The sequence below is a fragment of the Schistocerca nitens genome, chromosome 5, assembly GCF_023898315.1.
Source record: "Schistocerca nitens isolate TAMUIC-IGC-003100 chromosome 5, iqSchNite1.1, whole genome shotgun sequence".
Lineage (NCBI taxonomy): Eukaryota > Metazoa > Arthropoda > Insecta > Orthoptera > Acrididae > Schistocerca > Schistocerca nitens.
The window spans coordinates 523,491,749-523,505,063 of record NC_064618.1 but is presented as its reverse complement, the minus strand read 5'-3'; positions in this window follow the sequence as shown (position 1 = coordinate 523,505,063).

Sequence of the window (13,315 nt, the reverse complement as noted above, 5' to 3'; positions counted from 1 at the left end):
TACTTCCTGTACAGAAATATACCAGAGAAAATCATACGTTGTCAGCGTGGAAGTGAGCTAACGCTGATGATGTCCATTTTCGTTGTTTCATCTTTCTATTTGTTGCACAAGAATGTAAGTTGTCATCTTGATCAGTGAAATAATTTTGCTTACACTGTATTTTTTAATTTATTTAATCTGATAAGATTAAGGTGTTCAGAGCCTCTCTGGCACCGGGATTCTACACATACACACAGCAGTTTTTACATCATTTACTGATGATGATGAATTTTATAAATAGTAATAAAATGGTAATAATGCAATCAAAGATAATTTCATTCAAGATTGCAACACATCTAATGACTATGTGAATGGGAGAACTGACCAAGACCTAACAGCATTAATACCAGCGGTACATCTCCTACTACTGATGATACCACGTCCACCATCATCATCACGACAACCACCATCACCAACACTTCTACTCCTGCTACTACTACTAATTATGATAATAATAATAACAACAATAATCTTTATACAGCGTGAATTATCTAAAACTCGCTTCGCAAATATTGTGGAAATGGAAAGCACTATTGACGCGCAGTTTTCACAGAATGGACTGGTAGCCAGGAGCTCGTATTGTTACCCAATAAACAGATTGTAATAATACGTAGCAAGCATATTTTTGTACAAATACACGCTTTTTTAAACGAAACAATGCCCATTGACATTAACAGTCTAAAAGTAGGATAAATTATATTTTCAGTACTATTTGTTTCATGAGTCTAGCGCGAGTCGTCTACGATGTATCGTATTTTGAAGAGTTCCCACACGGGCACTTGTTACTACCATTCAACCGTCGTAGTTGGTGTTATGTGCGCCTATGTTTCCCTTGAGCGGTGCAATGGAACTTGTTAGTCAGCGTGTGACAGTCTAAGAAATAGGTCGTAAGTGGAAGATGAGATTTTCCAGCGCAGAAAAAGCCGACGTAATGATTGCCTATGGAGAGTGCGGGAAGAATGCAGTTCGTTCTTGTACGGTGCATCCCCATAGACGTCAACCATCTCAGCAATTACTTATCAACCCCTTCAAACGATTACATGAAAGTGGTAGTGCAGCACCTAGACAACGTAACAGAACGAAGCAAGTGACGACAGAAGAGCGAGAAGTTAATGTTCTTGCTGCTGTTGCAGTTCATCCGCACGTCAGCTCCTGTGCAATCACATGAAGAATTGACATGAGTCAGGTAAGTATCCCACGCATTCTGCATCAACAATGATTCCATCCCTACCACAACTCTCTCCATCATGAACCTTATGGAAACGATGAGCATCGTGTTAACTTCTGTAGATGGCATGTTGGAAGGATACTCCAGATCTGTCACGTAACTTGATCAGTGATGAAACCACATTTACCAATCGTGACACGTAAACCTCCGGAAAATGCACCATTGGTCTGTTGACAGTCCCCGTTGGCTTCCTCAGGTGGATCGTCAGCGTCCATGGAGACTAAATGTGTGGTATGGTATAGTGAACCATCAGCTCATAGGCCCGTTTTTCATAGACAGAACATTAAAAGCGTACAAGTACCGCAGCCTCCTAACAGATCATATTCCACAGATGCTAGAAGCCGTTCCTCTGCAGACTTGGAGGAACCTGTGGTACCAACATGATGGCTGTCCAGCCCACAGCGCACGTAGTACTGTAGTATGTCTTCACGAATTGTTTGCACTTCGTTGGATTGGACGCAGAGGACCTTTACCTTGTTGGCCGACTCGTTCCCCTGACTTGACATCTGTAGACTTTTTTCTGTGGGAAACGCTGAAAGACGCTGTGTACAAGGACATACCAACTGCACCCGATGATATGCAACGCCGTATTACTGCCATCTGTTGGGACATATCCGTTGAAATGCTACCACGTGTGCAGCAGTCGTTCCATACCAGACTGGAAGTGTGAATTGCCGTTGCCGGTGGTCATTTTGTCTCATTACTGGCCAGAATCCACATAACAAAGGTATGCACTTCCGTTGTTCTTTAATGTGTGCTACATAGGTACTGTACAAGTGTTGGTGTGGGAACTTTTCAAAATACGATATCTCTAACGTCTCGCACTAGAATCTTGCAATAAACACCACTGCCATTATAATTTACCCTAATTTTAGCCTGTTAATGTCAATAGGCACTGTTCCGTTTAAAAAATGTCATGTTTTCACAAAAAATACATGTTCTAAGTGTTATTACATCTCTATTTATTGGCTAACAGTATGAGCTTCCGATTACCAATCCATTCTGTGAAAAGTACACGTCAATAGCACTTTTTATTTCCACAATATTTGCGGTGCAAGTTTTTGGTGATTCACTCTGTATATAAAAATTCAGGCTACATTTGTTAGTGTTCTCAAAATTTGAAAAGTAGTCAGTCGACTGACGTGAAATTTTCACACAACATTGCACTTAAATACACGAGTGCTTTTGTTTACCTATTGTTTAGTATACGTAATATATAAACAAATGTGGAATACAGAAAAAATCTCGAAAAGTTCTTGATCGATTTACTTACTCTAATGAACATTCGTATGGACATGCGCTATATATTTTTAATATTTATAATGCATGAATATATATGTAATATATACAGGGGAAATATTGTCACCTAAAATCTCAATAAGTACTCGACCATTTTTCTTCAAATTTTTACGTGGTACCATAATAAATGTGCGATAACAATAAATAAGGCTTAAGGTTGGAGACGTTGGGGAAGGGGAAGAAGGAGAAGAAATGGAGAGATAGTATTAGTGATGGTAAGTTCCTATGGGACCAAACTGCTGAGGTCATCGGTCCCTAGGCTTACACATTACTTAATATAACTTATTATAAGGACAACACTCACACCCATGCCCGAGGTAGGACTCGAACCTCCGAAGGGGGGAGCCGCGCGAACTGTGGAAAGGGGCCCTACACCGCGCGGCTACTACGCGCGGCAGACGGACAGAGAGGGGGGAGAAGAAGATGGTCAGAGAAAAGTGGGAGGAGGTGATGGAAAGAGAGAGAGGGGGAAGGAGGAGAAGAAGGACAAAGAGAGACAGAGAAGAGAAGGACAGAGTTAGAGGGAAGAAGAAGATTAGGATACATATCTGCTGCTCGTGTATATTTAGTAATTTTCCATTTAATCAGACAGAGCCACAGTAAGACATTGCTGGCTACTGGCAGTAATATAACATAATATAATAATAGTGATAGTTGCAGATAGCTGTATTTATGTATGTTCAAAAATATTTTCCATCCTAATGAACAGTGAGGAAGAAAAATTTTGGTAAACTGCGCCAGCTATGGGCTCCGGAAAATGTGAAAGCTCAGGTAGGAAAGTAGGGTACTTCGTTGTAATGGGGGAAAGAGCAAGTACTGGATCGAAGGCGGACATTATTGTTGTTGTAGCAGGTACATCATTAACTATCTTTTGAAGATGGAGACGTTATTCAGTTCTTTGACGTAGTCAGGGAAATAATTCCCGAGTCGGATTCCTGCCACTGGAAAGGACTAAGATAAAGCGCTTGTCTGCACTGACTAACGAGTATTGCTGTATACGCTTCGTTCAAGCGAAGAAACTAATGCTGTTACCGACAAAGGTTGGTGAGGTTTTGTAAGCAATTTGCTTCATTTTCAAAACAGGATAAATCGGTGGCTGAGTTCAAACCAGGTCAATGACCGATGTTCTGACGTCATAAAGTTACGCCTACAGTTAAGAAATTCTATGAAGCGCACGGATCATTGGCGATTTAAGGTGTATAAAACATCTGACAAATTAGAGATATCACAAGAAAGAAAGACTTCAGCATATTATACATGAATAAATCAAGCTATGAGGAAGTTTTAAATATCCTTCTCAAAAACAAATGTGAAAACAAGTTAGTCGTCAGAGCTTTGACGTATGCTGATCTGTTATTTCGAGATGGGGGTTGGTGTACCACTTTACACAAGAAGCTAAACAACAACCAAAACTTTGTGTGGAAGACATTTCTTCCGCTCCATAAAAAAATGAAGTTGATTTCAACTGTAGGAAAAAGTATGGACAAGTGATTCCTGGGTTGAAAGAGGAGTTTTCATACGAAATACTTGGCAAGGACTAAAAGAATATATATCAAATACTGCACAATACTTTTGCTGCACTAAATAATGCCTGGAAAGAGGCCTGGATAGCAAAAAAGAAAGAAATTATTTTTCAGGATAACAGACCTTTCCACTAAGATGCTTTAGCAATGCGAAAACATGGATCTGAAGTAAGATTTATTGGATCATTCAGAACTGGCACCCTGAGACTGACTTATTATCACCTCTAAAGAACTTTCTGGTTGGGACACGACTAGAGCGCTGTGTAGTCGGAATGATAGTCGTACGTGATTACTTTCCAAACCTTCCAAAGTCACACTTCAGGATTGGAAAAGTTGTGAACAAAGTGAACTGACGTAACAGCCGCCACTAAAAATAAACACATTGTTTTGTAAAAACTGGAATGTCCATCTTACTCCGATATGGATACACAACCGTTTCTGTATACAAACACACTGTTGTAAGCGTTGAATGCTAAAGGTTTTTTTCATCAGCTTTGTTTAGCCGAGGTGTCTTCGTAAATTAATTTTGTGCTTTTCGACATCCGATGAATGTCGAAGTTAACTGAAGAGCTGGCATTTCTTTCATGACCAACATTCGAGATGCTTGCACGCATTTACGACAGTAAAAGTGTGAGCTATCCTTCAGCGTGATGTACTGCCTAGATACGGAAATTTATTGCAAAAGCTTTGGATTACCAACGCAAGCAAAGTTCACCGCACGCCAGCACTCACTGTAATTGATTTCTGATGGATGGTATTGCCTTTTACGTTAAGTGTCCATCTCCCTGATGGTGACAGAACGGCGATCTATGTACAGCGTTTGGTGGATCCGTACTGGAAAGCAAAGAACGACACGCGATGCACGGCGTAATTGCACGAGTTGTGAGAAGAGATCGAGATTTTCAAGGGTTTAACAAGGTGCTGCAACCATGAGCAAAAGTGCTTTCTAGATATCGATTCATACGCAACAGATTAGCATTTCTCTCATTCGTCAAAAGACTCATTTTAGCAGTGGAAATATTGATACTTATTCGTATTACCCAGTAATGTCATTTATGATAGAATTACGTTATCAGTCGGTGAATAATCTTTGATGTATAGCAAAATTTAGCTGCGATGTCATACATTATGAGATACAGTACCATGACGGAAAAGAAAGTAGAGTGCTTGGATTACTATGGAACTACGAGGGACATTTCAAATCTTCTGCATACTGTAAGATAGAACTGAAGAAAATAATTTATTTTACAATATACCTTTGGAGGCCTTCAGTATAATCTCCAGTCTTGCTTATGACAGCTTTCCAGGGTTTGGCAACTTCTGTATTCCGGATAGGGCACCTCGTTGTTGAATGCCTGATTACTCGGGTCACGTCACTGGTAGCTTCACCAGTCATATAAACCATATTCCACAGAGCTGTTCCTTCAATTTGTGAAACATGTCAAAGTCTGGTGGGCTCATATAAGAGCTGTATGGTGGGTGAGGAAGCATTTTCCATCCATATTTGTCGAGCATTTCTCTCACTCGTAGGGCAGTATGCGAATCTGCATTACGGTGCAAAATGAAGACACCAGCTACAACCATGTCAGGCCTTCTTTGACGAATTTTCGGGCGCAAAACATTTTGTAGAAACAGCTTGTACTACGCCCTTATGACTCCATTCATGCCATACGCAAACATCACCATCAGAGTCATCTTTGAGAGTTGGTGGAGGACAGTTCTTTTCAGAAATTGTTCTTCTTCTATTCGACAATGTTGATGCAATACTTCTGCAATTCTATTGCGACCGACTTTCTGCACTTTACTCAGATCATGCGGAACACACCTGGCAGCAGCTATAAATTGAAGTGACATATGTTCTGGCCCCATATGCAATTTTCTCACGTTTTAGTCGATTATCTCTCAAACTGTCGTTAACAGTAACCTGAGACGTATAGTCTGCTGCATTTGATGGTTTTCAATTCCATGGGTTGCCTTCAGTGCTTACACGATCTCCACGGAAAATAGCAGACCGCTTTGGTACTGTGCTTCAATCCATTAGACTATTTTCACACACCTCTATCGAAGCGTTGTACATTTCCGTTGGGTTATTTCCGTGCAGGGATTAGGTTTTGATGTAGGTAAGCTGATCACTACACGTAATCCGACCTTACTTGGTTTCTACCTCCATTTTAAAACCGACATAGCCACGCGAGCCAGCAGACACCTATACGACCGTCATGTCCAAAGTCTCGCTCGCCGTTGATATGAATTTCCACTTGATAACAGCACCGTAACGATTGAGCATGCGCAGTATCCAGAACTTTTCAAATTATCCTCGTATTTTCCGTAGTTTATTAGTGGGTACTGTTTTACGACGTAGAACCGTTGCGGGACGACGTGAAAAGTAATATAAAAACCGATGAACTCACTTCCAAGGGACAACCAGTTTACTGCAGAAATGATTACCTTAGCTCCGTATGTTGGCCTCTGCATGATGAGTGAGCAACCTATACGAAGGATAGTTATAATGTTTTAATTAATTATCACCTAAACATCTGTAGTCGCGTAATTAATTTTTTGTGTTTTTTCACGTATATGTCTGCACTTCTGATAGAAACTGAAATCCTCGCGTCCCAGACCTTAACGCACTGCTTCAGGAACCAAAACAATATGACGTATGACGTCGATAAAGCAACACAGGCGTTTTCGTGTGTACCAGAGGTGCAAGCGTGTACCTGTAAACAAAGAAATATGTTTGTTGATTTTATGTTTTCGAGGTGATAATGGAAATTTAAGGGCTACCCCTGATATTGCTTCATCAAAGATGTAGATTCAATGACATATTGGATGAGACGTGACGGAATGTTTTAGCATTTCTCAAGAAAATTCATTGGAGCTTCTCCAGTTGAAACAGTTTTCCAGTCGAATTGAAGATGTGTTCATTTGGACTTAAGTGCAGAAACCTCGTAGGGAACAACATCATCATATGCCTTCGTCGTTCCCAACTAAGCTCTGTGAGAACCAGCATTGTCCTTCGCACAAAGGATGGAGTCGCTACTCATAACAGAATACTCTACTCTTTTTCGCATAGATGTGTGTGATACATCATACTTTTGCCGAAAAGAAGCAGACGTGGATAGCTGTTATGTCGAACCCAAAATACCACAAAACACATTGGGATCCCACTTAAGAAGACCCGTAGGCTTAGCTGGCACGCTACCTTCGATATCCCAGCAAAACTACATACAAGCTCGATGATGTTACTGGATAAGAATGACTTCAGTTTGCATCTAGAAATATTTATTTATTCACCGTGTGTTTTTCAGCACAATATTAAATAAAATTCGAATAGTAGCACGTGTAGTTTACAGACATTTAAATTTTCAGTATAATTAGTTGCATTGTTCGTCGCCATCACATAATCGTAGAAAGGTCCACGGTATGACCTCCTGGTACATTCTGCAGCAATGTCGCCAATGGTTTGCCTGCTGTTCGACTATCTCTTTTAGGAGAAGGAGCCCTACCCAATATATAAAGAGAGTCTGTACTTCTGTTGTCTTTATTCCGTATGGTTGCTCGCAGACAGGGGATTTCTTTCCTATGCAGGAAAACTTCTGACAACGTGAAGGGCAGTTCCATGGTTGTTTTCGTGGATGGGTTTCTTGATGTAAGCCGATTTCCTTCTAGGTTAACAGAATCTTGAAGGATATGGAGTTGCGGGATGCCTTGTGAGTGTTAAAAACTCGTTGAGAAGAGCTGCTTTTCGTCAAAGGCCAGGGGCCGGAATGTGACTCAGTAGGGGCAGCCATTCGACGGGGACAGATCTCAGTGTGCCACTGATAATTTTCATTGTACTGTTTCAAGGGGATTCAGCTAAGTGTATCACTGATAATTCTCATTTTGTTGTTCAGATGTGCGTCGAGCATTTGTGTGTGCGCGCTATTGAGCCGTACAGTGACGACACATTCCGCAGAAGAGTGGACAAGTGTCGAAATGTGCAGAGTTTCAGCAGCTGAGGCCCAATTTGTTACGCTAAATTTATGAATGAAGTTGTTCCTAGTTCGAATCGTCGGTGCAGTATTTTCGAGATGCTTCTTGTAGGGCAGTGTCTGGCCCAGTGTAACCACTAGATATTTTATGTACTTATAGTAGTGAAGCAGTCTGTCTATTCGCCTCTCTATAGCACAAATGAAAGCAAGTCGTTGCTGCCTTGATGGGATTTGGTTTCAGTCTGCACTCCGACAGTGTTTTCCCATAATCGTCTGACGAGATGTCAACATGGCTTCCGTTTCTTCGCAAACCGCCTGCATTCAGTAAGTGACGTATCCGAGTTTCTACGAGGTCTATTTTCGGGTAAATCTGAGATGTACAGATTACACAGCACTGGGGTGAGGACAGATCCCTGAGGCCTTCCATCGTTTAGCTTCCTTGAAGCGATTATGTTGTTGCCCAGCATGACCCGAAATGACCTGCCGAGAAGTATGCTATTAATAAGTTAGACTTTTTTTCTTCATTGGATTATTTGAACGAGTCTGTAGAGAAGACAGTGTCTGCAGACTGTCCACGTACTTTTATTTCGTTGAACAAGAAATATAAGTATGAGAATAGTACTAGTTTCAACACACATGCTAGAAAACTTTTATAATTATCATTATCCTATGTTTGACGTATAATGCCTCTTGTATTCTTGTCCATGCCCCACGATATTCAGCGATTTAGATATTTGCTGCTCAAGAGCTATCGCTAATGTCATATGGAAATTCATTTAATGGAACCAATGCCAAGTGCGCGGAAGTTAGAATATGTGTGGGTGGGTGGCTGTGAGGGGGAGGGGGGCGGGTGCGCGTGTGTGTGCTTGTTAGAACAGAAACTATGACTCGAAAAGTCAAGAAATGTAGTGTTGCCGTAAGCATAAGTAACTGATGCATAATTTCTTTTAAGATGTCGTAATCCAAGTGGTCATGACCAAATCTTGAACTATCAAAGAACCGTTTCGATTGCTATCAACACTCTCATTGTCTTATATCAGTAATCGATCGTTCTATGTACAAATGCGAAATCGTCAAGTGAGGTGCCTTTCACACATTTTTCAGCCTTAAAAGCGTCGGTGACGAGGGCATTAAATTACGAATCGCCAGAGTAAAACAGGGATTCAGTCGTTGTAGCCCCATCCGCGATGCTTCTCCGCTCAGTGTTTCTTGTCATTATAGTGTCGTGTTTTTAACGGTACACACACCGCACCCCTATAAGAACACAAACCACATTAACGATGATGAATGCGGAGACTTCAGATTGCCGTGCGATGCTGTTTGCGAGCCGCGCTGCCGGTAATTGCATTTAGCTGGCCATTCCGGCAGGCTGCGAGCGAGTGTTAACGATCACCTCTGACTGTAATTGCTAGTGGACGACCTTGCCCTGATCTGCTCTGAATACCTACAGCTGTCTGAAACAGAGTACACAGTCGTGAAACTGCATTCAGGTACGCTCTAGAGGTAATTACCGAGAGAGGTGAAGCAGCGCATAGGAGGTGTGGGGCTTAAATCGCGTCTGGACATTACACATTTAGTTCTCTTCGGTTCCCCCAAGATTATTAATAAATATGACGGGATGATTTCTTCAGAAAAAATGTTCAATTTCTACAACTAAATAAATGCACTCCAACACGTTTTAAGTTTTCTTCCCGTTCCATTAGCGCATGCAGTAAAGAAAGAATACTTGATGCTTCTGTGCGCCCTGAAATTTTTCTAACATTGTCTTGCCAGTCTCCACGCAACCTCCATATCCCATTAGACTAACCTTTCAGTTGCTGTTGCTGTGGTCTTCAGTCCAGAAACGGGTTTGATGCAGCTCTCTATGCTACTTTATCCTGTGCAAGATTCTTCATCTCCGAGTAACAACTGCAGCCTACATCCCTCTGAACCTGTTTAGTGTATTCATCGCTTGATCTCCGTCTATGATATTTACCCCCACGCTTCCTTCCAATACAAAACTGGTAATCCCCTGAAGCCTCAGAACGTGTCCTACCAACAGATCCCTTCTTCTAGTCAAATTCCGACAAAAATTCCTTTTCTCCCCAATTCTGTTCAGTATCTCCACATTAGGTACGTAATCTGCCAATCTAATCTTCAGCATTCTCCTGTAGCAAACCTTTCAGTACACATTTAGATTCACACGAAACATCTCATTGGTGTCGAATCCAGGATATAGCTAGTCTTCCGCATGTAGTACCACGAGCCTGTGAGCTTGTACTACCCCACGGCTTCCGCCTTTATGTAGCTACCTGTACTGGTATGTAGATGCCCAATGAAGACTGCAAACTATCATTTGTTAAGCAAGAATTTTTTATTAACGCTAAATTATGACTCTACAGACTACAAACGAGTGTTGGAATAGTGACACTTGAATTTAATTTTGTGACCATGTGAGACACGAATGTAATGAAAGTCAAAGTTACCATAGTTTCTTTCGTTTATTATAAATCCTCACACAAAACAAGTGCAGTGGTTGCACTGAACTATGACATGAAAATGTTTAACAACATCCGATTCACTGACAAATTCTCCCAAAAACATGAAACAGCTACAAGTAACTAAGTTTGGCGGAGATTTAAGACAAGGAACTGATAGGTAGTGGTCCGTTTTCGTGATCTGACGTCAGTGATTGCCAAAATTTGACTTCGTAAAATTATGCATACCAGCAAGGCATCTTCCTCCTACTCATGAACACTTTAGCGTTTGCTCAGTACCTTGTGGCCTATACATGCCAAAGCCGATAGCAGACCTCAGCATTTTTTTTAACAGCATTGTTGTGTTGTCCGCCAGCGCTGCCGGTGAAGCTACCTGATGCAATCTATACATCATGAACCAGTCGGAGTTGCAAAGTGAAACGACCACTTCTTATAGCGAATTCTGCGAGCATAATTCGAAGTGATTCTCTCACTAGCAGGGGGCAAATTGGCACCTTAGTTCCTCCTGTCTTCCCTCGTAACATTTGTAAGTAGGCTGTTTAGGTTTTTTTATTGGTAACGCCACCTCAGTATGAAAATCACCGGCTGTGCCGTGTGCAGTCTGTGGCTGCTTTGCATTGTTGTAATACTCAACCATTGTAGTGTTAGGCAGCTGGCTGTGAACAGCGCGTAACGTTGCGCAGTTGGAGGTGAGCCGCCAGCAGTGGTGGATGTGGGGAGAGAGATGGCGGAGTTTTGTAATTTGTCATGATATCAAGGTAAATACATTGTTTGTTCTCTATTAATATCTTTCATTTGCTAACTATCCCTATCAGTAGTTAGTGCCTTCCATAGTTTGAATCTTTTATTTAGCTGGCAGTAGTGGCGCTTGCTGTATTGCAGTAGTGGGAGTAACCAAGGTTTTTGTGAGGTAAGTGATTTCTGAAAAGTACAGGTTAATGTTAGTCAGGGCCATTCTCTTGTAGAGAATTTTGAAAGTCAGATTGCGTTGCGTTAACAAAATATTGTGTGTGGAAAGTCAGATTGCGTTGCGCTATAAATATTGTGTGTCAGGTTAAGGACAGTCGTGTATATTGTTCAAAAGGGGACGTTTCATATGTCGACCCTTAGCCGAGGATACCTCACTGGAATCTTCTGATTTTTTCCTTGTAGTTTGTGTAATTAGTGTAGATTTTGTTTATTGCTAGCGCGTAATTATAGAGAGAATTTCCTTTGTAGTTGTAGTTTTTCATTGTTGTACAGTAAAACAGTTGTGGCATGCATGTAGATTTGCACCAAGTATTTCGCAGCTGCAATTCACTAGATATTATTTTCAGTGTTATGTTAATGTGTTCTCTTATTTTTGCTCTTCAAATTGTGTTTTTCTGTGTTGTCGTGTGAAATACTGTGACAATAATGGCGTGTGAAAAACGTAACACTAGGCTCAAAAGCAAACTGAGAAATAATAGTGACGACGAGCGTAGCTTGCCAGCACCACTGTGTAATGAATTAACAGATGTTCAAAGTAATAATTTGGTAGCTGTGCATAGGGAAATGGAGCGGGCTGCAAACAATGGTGTACACAGCGAAACAATTAGAGAACAGGGAAGCATTATCGATCGATCGGTCGGCGACAGCTCGCCTCAGGAATCCGAAACGACAGGAAACAATCTCGCAAATGCTGTGAATTCAGGATTTGGGTCCTCACCGTTTTCTCAAATGAGTCAAGACACATTTTCTGCTTGTCAAAATGTGAATGTTTCCGGTGCAAATTCACTGCCGAAAAGCACTGAGGAACATGTTCCAGACACCAGTGCATTGTTATTACAATTAATACAACAAATGGGACAAACACAACAAAAGCTTCAAAAGTTAGACACAACGCTCGAACAAAATCAGAAACAAATGGGACAAAATCTTCAAAAATTAGACACAATCGAACAAAATCAGAAACAAATGGAACAAAATCAGAAACAAATGGAACAAAATCAGAGTCAAACACAGCAACAGCTTCAAAAGTTAGACTCATTGGAGCAAACTCTTGAACAAACACGTGAGGATTTAACTAATGAGTTACATCACATTGAATCGAAATGTCAAAAAGTCTGTAACGACGTAAAAACACAAATTTGTGAGCATTTCCAACCTATTTTTTCGCGTCATGAAAATGCACTACAGAATCACGAAGCAGCGATAAAAGAACTGCAAACTATTGTTTATGAAAATCATGAGACCTTGCAAGTTAAATTTGACTCAGTTGCATCTACCGATTTGGTTACGCAACTTGCAAAAACTCAGGAAAACTTAAAGGACACAGTAGATACTCTGAAACTTGGTTCAGAAAAACACACTGAGGAAATGTGTTCACTATCGGAGAAAGTAGGCGAACTTTCGGATCAGCTAAATAATTTATCTACGAAGGTAGATGATAATCTGAATGACACAAAACCGGTAGTCTTTAATGACACAGAAGAGTGCGAACAAATTAGGAAATTCAAACAAAATCAGAATCAAATTAATACGCAACACCAAAGAGAAATCCGCGAAGTACAAGATCAGCTGACACAGGTAGTACAAGAATTACGTATTTCGGAGGACACTCGCGCCCCAATACGGGAAGAGGGACTTAGCAATATGGAACAGCCACAAAATAATAACACAGGACACTTCGGAAATTATGACAGAAATTGGCAAGGCACACCGAATTTTGAGATGGAACCGCCGAAACGACGTAATAATGACCGATATGCGACTCGCCGACATGATGACTTTGACTATAAGCTGTTCATTACTACACGT